Raw genomic sequence first — 14,843 nt, forward strand, 5'->3', positions numbered from 1 at the left:
ATTATAAAGCTATATCACAGGTGATTTGTTCTCTGGGTCTCACAGACAGCTTGCAAGCAATCATTCAAAGCCCTCATCAGTTGAGGCAAATTCCACCTTTATGTTTTACTGCCCTCAGTGAGCTCCCCATCACTTACTTAGGAATGTATTATCTGACATCTTAACACCACCATGCAGCAGAGAGGAAGTAAGGTTAAAATTCAGGCTGAGTGCCCCTTGGGGCGCCCCCAACCCTGACTTGTACCAAATAATGTTTTGGAGAAGTGATTCTCAATCTCTAAAATATCATGAATTTTTACAAGGAAATCTTTCGGGTTATTTACAAACTACTTCTTACAATGGCATTTTACCAAAGAAATGATCCAGTGGAAATAATAACATTTCTTAATTACCTATTTTACTCTGAACTCATCTACTTCAACAAGTTTTTCATCACTGTGCCTTACAAATTATGCACATCCTTTTCACCAAGGCCTCTGTGTGGATTCTGGAAGCTCACAACCCATTACTGCTCAACATACAGTCCTATATCTTGCTTCACAGTAGACTACATCTGCCTCAGGGAATCTTAATGGCCAGTGCCAAATCTTATATTCACTAGCAATGAGAAATGTGAGCTTTGACTTTATGTTAATAGGCCAAATGCATTTCTCTTTGATAGAAAATCAAGTTGGAAGCCACTGATGAAAGTCTAGTGACATCCTGAGTTTCATCCTCTTACAAAAGGCGTTAACAATGCAAATGAGGTTAACTAAAATCCTTGCAGGAAATCAAACACGGAGTGGCTCTCTAGCGGGCACCACAACTGCTGCGTCACACTCACAGCATGTCACAGAGTCTCTTCCCATCACATTGCAAATGTTCACAAACATCCAAGCCGGCCTGCTGCTGCCAGAGCCAACACCGAGAACAAGAGTCTCAAAAATACTCAGAGAGTCTCTCAAACACAGAACTTTCACCATCCAAGGTCCGTGGATAAAAATATAATTATAAAAACTAAAACAGCAGTGTGGGGTAAGAAAACAAGAAGTTTAATGTCAGACAGTAACAATTTGGTAACAAGGGAAACTGGAAAGATCGTTGAAACCCATGTCTTCCCTTCCCCTGTGCCTCCCAAAATTGGGAAGGGACTGCTTTTGACAACAGTGGGAGCCTAAACTGCTCACTGGGACAAAAAAGCAAAACAAATGCTGAAAAGAGCTCACATCAAATACTGGACTGCAAGAGTCTGACCTTACTCTCTATAACCAGACAGGCATTTTATTTTACAACAGTGGAGAATTTTGCTGCTAAGATGCTGAATGACATCCCACAAGAGGAGATTTACCTTTGGGACTTTTTGTCACTTTTAAGATCACTTCTGAAGTATCAAAGGACTACTATATCAAATAAGATATGAAGAACTTCAACAGATGCCAACACACTGTTCAAACAGTCCAGCACCCACGGTTCTGTCTGAGGCACCCTCTTCCTCTCTACAGACTCTCTTAGGTGAGCAGCCTGGACTTTATAAACACTGTCGTCATGGCAGGGACTCCCAATTATGTATCTCTAACCACAATCACTGTCCAATAGCCCAGATAGAACTGCCAACTGTCTCTACCTGGATGACAAATTAAAGCCTTCACCTCAAAGTTAACATGGCCCTAGGAGAATTCTTGATTTCCCCTGAACTACACCTCCCCAGGACTTCTCTGTTTCAGTAAATGATCCACCATCTGCTTACTTGTTCAAGTCCAAAACTTACAATTCATTCTTGATTTATCTTCCCCTTTCCCTAAATGCCCAGTCCATCAGACTGCCACAGACTCTACCTCTAGATGTGTCATTGGGCTGTCTGGTTAGCTCAGTTGGTTAAAGCACAGCCTTATAACACGAAGGTCACAGGTTCGCATCCCCATATTGGCCAGCCACCAAAAAAAATGAAAATTCAAAATTAAATAAAAATGTCAAATCCATCCACTTTTCTTACCTCCACCAATAACACCCTAGTCCACACCTCCACCATGCCTTGTCCAGTCATCTGTGACAGCCTTCTGACTGGTCTTCCCTTCCGCTCCTGCTACCTTATGATCCATGTTCTCAGCAATGACCATGACAATTTAAATAATTTGAAAATGCAAACAAATCCTATCCTACCACCGCTTTTCCAAATACTTTCTAACGCCCATAATAAACGTCAGTGTTTCATGCCCCAGCTTACAAAGCCCCACACACTCTAACTCACTCCCGCCCACCTCTGTGGTCTCATCGTGCACTGTCCCCTTCCACACTACACAGAAGCCGATCCAAAATCGTCCCTATTAAGCATTGGTAGTTCAGTGGTAGAATTCTCGCCTGCCAAAATCGTCCCTATTCACTCCCTATCATGTGACCCTATCTGAATTGTCACTGTACAAGGGTAGTTCACAAAGTTCATAGAAATATAAAATCAAAAGATAATGCAAATCTTTCCATAAACTTTCTGAAGTACCCTCGTATGATACTTTTCTTATTTATTGTGAATGTAATTATTGTTTATGGTCTACCTCTGCCACCAAAAATGTATGCTCCGTGACAATGAGGAGCCTACAGGTCTTGTTTATTGATATATCCCCAATGCCTAAAACAGAGTATCACAGACTGTTATGTGCTCAAAAAATATCTGTCTGGGGAGGAAGGAGAATACAGATCATTCCTCATTGTGACTTTGCCTGCAATTTTCAAGAAAAGTGGTTAGTGTGTTACACCAATAATAGAAACACACTCGTCCTTGGTGACCGCCACGTACAGGAAGAGATGCTTCAGAAGCACCATTTGTTTATACAGATGTTTGTCCACGAGAGATTTTTGTTTGAGATCAACCACCAATCATGTGTTTCTGCAAGGAAATTATACAGTGAGGGTGGGTTCCAACCCTCAAAATACTTGCTAGCTCAGTGAAATAAACCCCACACTCTATTTGCAGAAACCTATAGCCACTTTGCTTTGCAATAACATTAAAATAGTGGATTTTGTTGCTTTATAATTCTATTTTGTAGTATTCTGCTATGAGGACTCCCTTAAGGATGTTTGGAAAATAAAAGTGGTGAAACACTAGATTAAGAAGTTATATATTTTCCACGGGGCTCAGTTATCCAGGTGACCTTGGAGTAACCTGAGTGAGTTTCTTAACCTCTCCACATCTTGGTTCACTCATCTCTAAACTGGGGATAATATTAGAACCTGCTTTGCATGACTGTTGAGAAGATTAAATGATATACACAATTACATCAGAGCCCGGGGTGCAGGGAGCATTCAAATAATTTAAGGCATTATTATAAATTATTACTAGGTTTACCAGTGTTTTATCAAATGTTTCAGTTTACATAATGTTGGAAAATCCTTATTAAATTTGTATTGTTATTGCTGCATTACAAGGGGCCATTCGATGAGTTCCAATGGTGACTTCTCCAAGTCCTACTTCAGATCCAAACATGGGTGACTAGTACAGGCAGGTGGAGGTGACCAGGAATATCTACACTCCACCCTTTCCACACTTGGGGAACTAGCATTGGTTTAAAAGAAGCAGCAACAGTTATTCCAAATCAATAAAGACTTCATAAGTCACACACATGCAATTAGAAACATTAGTTATAGGTATGTCTGACCATTTACAATTTGCTTAAGAAAACAACAAATAAATGTTCTGCCATAATGTCAGACATGGAACAAGAAAATAAGAGTCAAAGTTAGGGAACAACAAGACAATTAACATTATAACCACAGAACTGAGTCAGACTGTCATCATTCATTTTTTTGTGCTGCTATTACAAGATCCCAGAAGAAACTTGTAAGATTGTTACATAGACCTTCTTTACACACGGATTATAAAATAATATTAAAAGAATATAACACAGTTCATGAAAGTAAAATCAACTCCTGGAAAATATGGCAGCAGAATGCTAAAGCTGGCATACAACTACATATCAAATTGAGTTGAGAGGAAGGAAATTCCAGAAAAATAAAGAAAAGTAATACTTATCTAGGAGAAAAGAAGTAGATCTGCTTGCCTGGACACATACTCAGTTAGGTGGTGATTTAAACGAGCACGAACACAGGAAACGCACTGTCTCTGGCACACTTCACTGAGGTTGTTCCTTCTTGTCCCATACCTGCTACGTGCCAGGTCAGTGGACACATACCTGCTGCTCACAGATGTGAGCACACCCACACTCACGTGTCCAGGGATGGCTGATAAGGAAGAGAGACTGTCCCTACTGGGTGAGGGTGTGTGTGTGTGCACGCATGTGCATGGAGCACAAAGTTAGCGAGAAGCATTTATTTAAAATATGCTACTAGCTGCAGTTTTCCTGTTAGTCGGATCCTTCAGCAGCGCATCAACTAATTTACCAAGAATTCATAATTAAGTTACATAGCCGGGTGTTAGTACACGGTTTTAGACAATTATTTCACTGGTTGTATCCTTGCCCTAGTGCACTTCCTGAGTCCCTGTGATAGTGTGATTTCTATCCTCACATATATCTCCCTATCTGTATATATATTCAACTCTAGCTACCAACGTACATGATATATGTGCCTTGTCACTCTATCTATCTATGCAACTGACTCAGAATTGTGCTCACAGCATGGTGCGGACTCTTACACACCCATGCTCTCCTCTGGACAGTACATCGGACAGCTGTGTTACAGGAAATACAACTTCAGGGTTCTGAGCTTGTGGCTCAGCCCATGACCCGATGGTCATGCTCTGCTGCGCTATTTTTGTGTTTAATGATATGCGCTCCTTGAAGATGATACTAATGAAATTCTGCTTGACGCTGGTAGCAGTCCAAACGCTCAATTTAAGAAATGTTAAATGCCAGGAAGGAACTGACATCTGATCCCACCGTGCAGGGAAGGGGCCACACTAGTTTTGGTCTACACTATTTGAACACCTCAAATCCCTTTTCAGTTGCCTTCACAACTCAGACAACCATTAGTGAGAATCAGACTTTGGAAGGATCCCACACACTTTCTTCTCTTTGATACACTATGAATGATGTTCACTTCCACTGGAAAACAGCAAAGACTATTCAGGAAAACAGTAAATGAACGGCCCCCGTTGGACAAAATGGAGACAGTCTATAATGGTTAAAGCAAATCTAATTATTTAATTATTGTAAAATCATGTAATAAACATCTTAACTCAAATGCAGAACAATTAGTAGGTTAAAGGATCACATTATATCACACTATTAAGGACCATTAGAGAAGTTATATATTATAAAATTTCAATCTGAATCACTTCATTAAACAACATATATGTATTCAGTGCTTATTATGTGCCAGGGTGTTAAGTACTGTGGGGATGAATGCAATAATCAAGCCAAGGATCTCAATTTCTGAAGACTGTACATATACAAAAAATCCTAGAATGAATCCAACATTAAATTGCCATTGTAAAGACATGCACAGGAACGTGGAAACAGAGGGGGCACAACTTAATTCACCTGGTCACAGAGAGGAAAGAGAAAGGTCCATGGAGGAGAAAGGTCCATGGTCCATGTAAGCTGAGAGCGAATGAACAAATATCCACCCACTAGACAATATGAGAAAAATTATGCCAGATACACTAAACTCTGGTTGGGGGTAGAAAGAAAGAATCCCATTCCTCCTCTTACAGACAAGCTCTTAGACTTCCAGTTCTTGCCAAAATTAGAAATAGAGTCTTACTCACCCAGTATGGAAAATATCCAAAGATCTATTAATTCGTTCATCCATCCATCCACCCATCCATTCAACAAGTAATTATTAACTACTATGTCTTAAGTCCTTCTTTATGCTTAATAATGGGGCCATGAAGCAAAAATCCCTGCCCCGGTGGAGCTTACATTGGGATGGGGGGAGCAGAAATTATACAAAATGCATGCACAAAATAGCCAACGTGTCAGATAGTGCTAAGTTCTTTGGATAAAAAGCAATAAAGTGAAGAAGGAAAACAGAGAGTAATAAGGGGATTGTTTCAATTTTAATAAATTGGTCAAGAATATCTCCTGAGAAGGTAATGGTTGAATAAACCTAAAGTAGGACAAGGAGCTATCCTCAGGGATGTTCAGGCAGAGTGCTTGCTACAGGCGCAGAAAGGAGTCAGTGTAAAAACACTGAGTGAGAAAGGTGGACACTATTTGAGAGACAGCGAGGAGGCCAGTGTAGCTGGAGCTAGTGATGGGAAGAGGCAAAAGATAAGCACAAAGAAGGAACAGGTATCTGCAGGCCAGGTGCCAGCTTTCCATCTGAGTAAGACGGCAGCCACTGCAGGATTCTGAGCAGAGAGCCATTTGGCCATGGTGGAAAAGCTAGTCCTGTCCTTGAGACCAAGATGGTGGGAGCTTGGACCAAGAGGCACCAGTGAATGTGCTGAGAAGTGATTTTGGACACATTTTGAGGGGCAAAAAATATATTTGCTGACAGCTAAGATGTGGAATAAGAGAGAAAGACAAGAATCAAGTATTATTCCAACTGTGTTGGCCTGAGCACCTGGAAGAATGGACTTGCCGTGAATAATGAGGAATGCTACACAGTGGCATGTTTAAGTGTTGGGGGAGAGAAGAGCTCAGTTTGGACATGTTGATTCGATGACAGAGAGTAGACATCCAAGTTGTGACATCAAGTAGACAGCTGAATATACAATTCTGGAGCTTAGGGGATAGGACCTGGCTGAAGATAGACACACGTGAGTAGTCAGCATAAAATTGGCATTAAAGCTATGAGGCTGCATGAGATTTGCAAAAAGGGTGAGAATGGCAGGAAAAAGGACAAGGTCCATCCAGGCACTGAACCCTATGTATACAACTCCAGTGGTTGGATGGCAGGGAGATGAGCAGGTGAGGCTAAGATGGAATGGCCAGAGATATGGGAAGCAGACCTGGGAAATGGGGTGTCCCAAAATCAGATGGAGAAAGTGCTTCAAAGAGGCAGGAGGGATGAATGGTACAAATACTGCCAACTGTTGATGTGATGACAACTGAGCCTCCACCGCTGGGTTTAGCAACACAGCAGTGATTGGCGAACTCGACAAGGCAGGACTGGTCGAGTGAATGAGTGAAGGGAGTGGGCTCAAGAGGAAGTGGAAAGACAAACTGAGGACAACAAATACAGGCAAGCACTTTGAAGGAGTTTTTCTGCAAAGCAGAGATAAATGGGTTGCAGCTACTGGGTCAATTAGTGTCAACAGGTCAATATTTTCTTAAGATGGTAGGTGTTTCCATTCTTATTAGGAAGATACAGCAGAGAGGGAGAAAAAAAACTGATGATGCAGGACAGAAAGGAAAGAATTGCTTAAGTATCATAGGAGCGAATTAACGGAATATAGCTTGGCCAAGCTCGGGTCATGGGCCTCAGCCAGAATTAATTAGAGTGGCCTCGGGTGGAATGCTGTGAGTGGCCAGCCTGGGCAGGTGCCTCACTCTCAACCAGCACTGTAGCAAGGAAGTGGCCTGCAATGGAAGGAGGAAGAACAGTTCTTAAAAGGTATGTGGCCTCTGAGCTGTGGACAGGGCAGTCACCCCAATTTGTAAGTGTTAAAAAAAAATTTTCAAAAAGAGAGAGCTATGGTAAGTGACTTAGATCTACCTACCTAGTTCCTCAGCACTGGAAATGTAAGAGCTATTCACTATTCTTAGATACTTTTATATGAAATTATGGTGGTACTTACTTCCCAGAATCTCCCAACCATCCTTCCAACCTTTGTTTTTTATGCTTTGGTTTAACCCATGGTGGTTATGACTCAGGCTTTCAGCAAAAGCAAATGAAGCAAAATGACTCTGATCCCTCTGTGGCCTGGGAGGCTAAAAAAGGCACAAACACACATGAAAACTACATGAAAAGCTCCAGTGGATAAAGCATGAACTGATTAGGGTTGTAGCCCAGCAGCTATAGAGGCCTCTCAATACTCTAATCTGGAAACCACAGTGCAGGAAAGCCCCAAGTCCCAGGAAACCCAAAGATCCAAACACAGGGTCATTTTTGTGCCCTTAGGAAGGATCTGCCAAAAAAGATCTTAGACACAGTTTAATCAAGGGGGCAGTATCCTTCTATGCACATGTAAATCTTCAAATCCAAACAATTAACCCCACGCACATCTGCCCCTCTAATGGGTGTTTGAGAATAAACAGCACGCATACACCACTCCCAGCCTGTCTCAAACATAAAACTAAGGAAAGAAAATGGATTCTGAACTTCACCACACATCTGTTATTCACAAATATTTACAGTAGTCATAAAGCTGGTGACCTTCAGGATGATAACATGCTTGGCAGACACTCACCTAAACAAAAGAGGAAAAAGGCCAAAATCCCAAACACAAGTGAACAGAGGGAGAGGCAAGGTTCCCCAAGTTCCATAATGGGAATTCCAGTGCATTCTAATGTGGATAATGGAAGTAGACAATTCTCCTGTCAGTGAACTTTGGTTAACTCGGAGTGAAATGCATGCGACAAAATAGATCAGGTCCTCATGGGCCTTTCCAGATCACCTCACAGAGATTTTCCATTAGGCTGGCTAGACAATAGGACAGGAATAATAAAGAGCAGAGTCCACAGCTTTAGTACTTCTGACATTATTAAGAACGACAGGCTAAACCTTTATCCCAAAATACAACCACTCAGCATGTTGAAGCAAGGGATGTGCCTTGTATGGATTATCTACATGGAAATGAACTGCAAATATCACAAAACAGAATTCCTATTGGGATAGTGGCACCAAAAGAAACACTGCTAACAACTCACTATGCACCTTTCTCCCCTACCCCATATTTAGTCTCTTTGTCCCCAGAAACTCAATGTGTTTTAAACATCTCATTCCCTATTTTACTACTCCCAGACCTATGTTCTCTCACTTTCCCTGTTTTACAGCCAGGAAAACTAAAATAAACAAGAAAAATATGCCCATGTCCAGGTTAACATGCATCTCAGAAAGAGAGATCTAGACTCAATCTTTTTGAACTTATAAATGTATAAAACCATTATTGCATGCACATCGTAACAAGGCAAGTGCTCTAAAGTCCACAGTCAGGATGTCGATCTACACACATGTGATTAGTCCAGCCTTACCTTGGTCTTCCATGCCCACCATAGAACATTTAACGCAATCACCAAAAGTTAGATGTAAGAATGAGACAAGAAACACAGCAATGCGATACTGACTTCATGATATACACATAATGGGTTGAGTTCTAGCAAATGAAAACATACTAAAATATAGTTGTCAAAAATGTAAGTAAAGTTTGTAGAACATTTCAAAATGAAAAAGTTAGCTTTTCCCTAATCAAGAGGCATGAATAAAAGGATGAAAGAATTTCAGTTGTCTCGCTGTAAACTAGGTCTCTATTTCTAGAATGAAGAAATGAACATCTGGGATCTTCTCCCATTCCTACAAATATTTTGATTGTCTGAACATCCTCCTTGAACAAAAATTAGGAATTGATTTTTGTCGGTGAGGAAGAAGAAAGGTAGAGCAAAACTATGATAAGAATTTAAAAAACAATATCTAAGTTTACATCGTTCCCCAAATTGAAAAGTTGAATATTTTTAATGAGATCAGAAAGTGAAGGAAAATTTGTATTTAATTTCTAAGCAATGATTGAAATAATTATGCAAAAAAATTTGACATCACTGAAGTAAATTTCTTTGTTAAAAATGATACAGTTAACGTGCAAATAGGAAAAAAAAATGACAAGAGGTTTAACATTCTTAAAACTCAAGTCTTAAAATCTGCAAGAAAAATGCTGCGTCTCAACAGCTAAACAGGAATAAAATATGGACAAATAATTCTCAAACACGTTTGGTTTCTCTCCCCCGTCCCGCCCTTCTTTCTCAGAGTAATGGCTAATTATCACTTGAAAAAAATCAATAAAATAACATAATGAGTAAGCAATAAAACATATGAAAAGGAATAAATATTATCAAACTGACCCAAAAAAGTTAATGGTGATACTCAATGAAAGTGAGGTTGTAGCAAAACAATACAATTGTATAAATAGTATAAATATCTAGAACATTTTTACAAAGCCAACTGGCAGTCTTACTAAAACTCCTTGGTTTTGAAATAGTAAATCAACTACTGCTATTCTGACCTCATGAATTAATCCTCAATTAAAAGAAATCTCTAAAATAACAATAGCTGGAGTTTATAAAAGCATTGTATGTATAGACCAAACATCTCCTCTTCACAAGGGAGATAATACTGTGACTGGTATAAAGCTAGAAAGTAGGATTGGAACCCAGGAGTATGAAAGATGTACTATCTCTCCTTTTTATGTTCATTTCAGCATGGTCTATGATTTTTAACTGAAAATAATACATATGGCCAGTAAAAGAGAGGCAGTAAATTATATCAGAGTGCCTTTACATGATGGAGCATTGTGTATGCATTAAAATAAGGTTTATTAACAATTTGTAATAATATAAGGAAGCACATATGTTATAAAAAGTAAAAGAACAGTACACAAAATTTTATGTCTAGTATTATTTCAACTCTGTATATTGCTTATCAAGAATATACGACTGCATTAAATGCCAGCAATGGTTGTCTTTGGTGAAGGCATTAAGGGTAAATTTTTCCCCATCTTTTACATATCTTCCATAATGAACATTCACTACATTAATCCACTTCTTTTTTTTTTTGAAAAAATAATAATACTCCTGAAAATTTTAGGGAGCGAACATATGGCTGATAAAGTGCAAAACCGTCATCCCCAGAGATAATCTCTGTTTAGAGTTTGGTATATATTTATATAAATGCTAGTAGACTTTACAACACAAATGAACTTGTGTGAAGAGATATGTGTGTGTGTGTGTGTGTATTTTTAAGAGGAATAAAATTATGGTAAATAAATTATTCTCCAATCTGTTTTTTTTTTTTTCCAGCTAATAAGGTATCATGGGTAGCTTTCCATTACTTTTATAATCAGAATTTTTATTTTGTGTATCATTTGCTATTAAAGTGAAGAATACTTTTCTATTACACATAGAATAAATACCGAGGGACCTTGAAAAAGGCATGTCTCCAAAAGTTCTGCTATGTTAGGCTCATGTGCTGGGTACAATTACTTATGTCTAATAATGAAGGAATAAATGAATGAATGAATAGAATACTTCCCTGCTTAAACTCCTTAAAGAAATACAAATTAATTGTTCTTTCAATTTTCTTTGCCCATTGTTTTAGGTGATAACAAGAACGGTAGAGAGTCAAATATACCTTGGGTGTCAGAAATATCCTTTTGTAAGGAAAAAAGTAAAACACAAAAAAACAAAAAAACACACCTCATTTGATATATGGGGCAAAGGCTATCACCATGTTATCTCATGGTTTAAGTATGTCAATCCAATTCAAACTTGATTCCTATACATATCTGTCTTTGCTCATAATAAAAGAGGAGTATTTGACATCACAACATTTTTGTTCAACATAATTATCAGACAGTCCAAGATAATTGCATGTCTGCCCTAATATGTATAAATACCAGTATATATAAGGATCCAAAATTTAAAAAAATCACATTTAGAAACTATATGAGGACCAAAATATGAAATACTATCTGAACTTATTTCATAAATGAGCTATACATTTTAAATTAATGAAAGAATAATATTCATTGGGCCCTATCTTGAGCAAAGCTATAGTCCAGTTACTGGGATTAAGACTAAAGCACTTGGCGCATATAGACTATGCCAAACAATGGAACACCAAATGCATTTGTTCCAAGGGACAGGGTTTTGCAGTCACAGGAGACTTCATTAAAATTTGTTTGGGATTAAATTCTGAGAATTCAAGCTAAATTTTTTTTTTTTTTTTTTTGTCGTTTTCGTGACCGGCACTCAGCCAGTGCGTGCACCGGTCATTCCTAAATAGGATCCGAACCTGCGGCGGGAGCGTCGCCGCGCTCCCAGCACCGCACTCTACCGAGTGCGCCAAGGGCTCGGCCCTCAAGCTAAATTTTAAAGGACTCATACCTACTGGCCACTGAAACACTCTCATTCACTACACTACGGGATTTTTGAGCACTGTAAGTCTCATGTAGATCAGGGCTCAGGAAACTGCAGCCTGTGGTCCAAATCTAGCCTGCACCTGTCTTTGTAAATAAAGTTTTATTGGAACACAGGCACACCCATTTGCTTACATACTGTCTGTGGCTGCTTTCATGCTACAACAGCAGAGTTGAGTGGATGCCACACTCCGGCCTGCAAACACTAAAATACTTATCATCTCACCCTTTTCAGCAAAAGTTTACCAATTCCTAATTTAGATTGCTGTTTTAAAAAACTGCTTTAATATGTATTGTGAGCTTTATTCTAGGAATATATATGTATTGTGAGCTTATTCTAGGAAGGTATTTCCAGTGCTAAAAGGCAGAATCGTATTAGGGTTAAGAAAAGAGATGCACACCCCAGACCTGCCTCAGACAACCTGTGACTCTTGGGCAGATTACTTAATCTCTCTGTGCCTCAGTTTCCTCATCTTTAAAATAGTGATAATTATCACCTACCTCAAAATGTTGTTATGAGAATCGCACAGACATCACTCAGCCCAGGGCCTGGTACACAGTGAGAACTTTAGCTAATACTCTTCCTATCCTATTATGATGACCACAGCACATGAGCACATCTAAAATAAACCAACACAGGCTCCATATGCTCTTTATCTAATGCTCTGGTTCTATGGTTCTCTGTGGAAGAAAGAACACAAGACTGAAACCCCTAAGTGCTGAGTTAAGTCCCAGTTCAAAACTATGTGAACCTGCATCTATGTGGGCTGGAGAAAGACAAAGAATGTGGGGCCTCAATTTCTTCCGTGAAATGTAAGGACTAGATAGGAGAACGTCCAGTCTCAGCTGAACATTTCTATACATCACAGGGCCCAACGTAAAGATCCATTTAGCCATATTCCTAAGTGAAGAAAACAGGGGACTGGGAACTCATAATCCCAGTGTTGGGACAGTCGTTAATCATGCAGAAAATATTTCTGGATTACCTGCAATTATTAGCAAGGCACTCTGTGCATCGGAAAGAAGTGTAAGCACATCCACAATAAGATGGTAACTCAGTTCAAGAGAAAAACAAGTTGATAAAATAAGGGGGTGCCTTCTCGATGACTAACACATGCAACGCGATTGAGTCTCTTTCCCTTTGCTCACTTGCTCCTCCCTTGCAGCAATACTTCCCCATTCTCTCTTCCGTCCCTCTCTTCCGGTGTCCCCGAAAGGCAGCAGCAAGTATCATGGGGGAGGAAGATAACACTTAGGTCTGAGGTGCCTAAGAGAGGCTCCAGTGGAGACGGTCCATCTGAGCTGGCCTCTGGAAGACCCAAACAACCCCGACGGGTGAGTGGGAGCAGATATCTGTGACGCAGTGGGCCGATCCCTACACTGTCCCACTGTCCAAGGACTAGGGCAATCAGGAAAATACATGGAGATCTAACCAGAAAGATCCCTGAGGGCATCATGAGGAGTTTGTCTTTCACCCAGTAGGTTCAGGGGACCAGAGACAGTCCCAGAACAGGAAAGAGATGACGGGGCAGAGAACAGAAGTAGTCACAGAAGAGAGAAACCTTGCAAGCATGTAGGCAATCACACGGTAGGACAGAAGATGCTATGAATCAACAGCACCCCTTTGGGTCCTTGGCGTTCCTGAGGGACTTCCCAGCAGGGTTAGCCTAGACAGTGTCACATGAAGGAAGATTTCTCTTTCCGAAAGCTTGCTCATTCACTGCCATCTTTAACAGCAAAGAAAAGCAAAGCTCCTAAGCTCTCATGGTATCTTAAATCTGTCAAGCTTTTGATTTCTTCACTTGTTATTTAGATGTCTCACTTACCAAGGAGAGACAGGGCAGTGGACGCGTTTCCTCAGTCATGAATCACACGGAGACTGTAAGGCCAGGTGGGCGTGCCAGCCCAGTTCTCACACACCAACGCTTTAAAAAGAAAGAAAAAAAAATCTTGTTAACTCATTAATTCATTTTTAAAAAGACTATGGTCGCTGGTTATCATTTCTAGAAAGTTCCATTAATGCCCTACCCAAGCAGCACAAGCTGCTTTCACGACATAAGACTTAGAGAAGAGTGACACAGGATACCTTGGTAACCACAAATACAATGGCCCTAACTTAGCAGCACCTGTACCCATGGGTTTCTTTCTTAAGAAGAGGAGAAATGAAAATTTGAATGCTGTTAACATACGAAGACAAATCCCATGGAACATCTGAGAGGAACATTTCTCCAAACTCATTGTAATTACTTTAAGCAGTTCGAAAATCAAATTCCGATTCGTTATATGAATTTACCCGTTTTGCGAGGGCTCTTTCATTCCATGTTTTGGAATACATAGCACCTTAAGCAGTGCATTCAAAAGTAGTAGAGAAAGGCTGTGGACGTAGAATAAACCAGAAATTGGAGTTTGTAGTTTTATTTACATATTAATTTATTTCGTACACAGTTATGAAACTTTATAGGAAAAACAATTATAAATCATAAAAAAAAATTCACTTTACCAAAAACAAGTAAAACTTTGTCTAATCTTCTCATTCAATTTAATACACAAAAATCCTGAAAACTTGATAGAAACGTGTGCCAGAACTTGAAGAAACAGGTTACTTTCCATTTATTATCTGTAAAAGAAATATGCCCCTTACCAGCGAGGGACACAGGTGACCTCAAACAGTGCCCTTCGAGGTTCATGTTTTCTCTGTTCTCCTTGTTCATTTAGTTTCTTTCTTTCCACCCACCCACCCCTGCAGCTTCTGACTGCTGTACACTGGAAACACCCTGATGTGTCTGTCCCCACCCATCCACTCAGGGAGCAGCTGAGAATGACAGAGAGAAAACGGGGA

General features: G+C 39.8%; 1 protein-coding gene across 2 annotated transcripts in view; it reads right to left on the reverse strand.

The window, feature by feature from the left end:
• Positions 1-14,843, reverse strand: part of SEMA5A (semaphorin 5A) — a 484,391-nt gene that overhangs the window by 361,146 nt on the left and 108,402 nt on the right. For both annotated transcript variants that reach the window (XM_063085994.1, XM_063085995.1), the window contains exon 2: positions 13,831-13,929. The gene's annotated coding sequence lies outside the window, so the exon portion shown is untranslated. The remainder of the gene's footprint in view (positions 1-13,830; positions 13,930-14,843) is intronic.

Source organism: Cynocephalus volans, chromosome 2 (genome assembly GCF_027409185.1).
Source record: "Cynocephalus volans isolate mCynVol1 chromosome 2, mCynVol1.pri, whole genome shotgun sequence".
Taxonomy (NCBI): domain Eukaryota; kingdom Metazoa; phylum Chordata; class Mammalia; order Dermoptera; family Cynocephalidae; genus Cynocephalus; species Cynocephalus volans.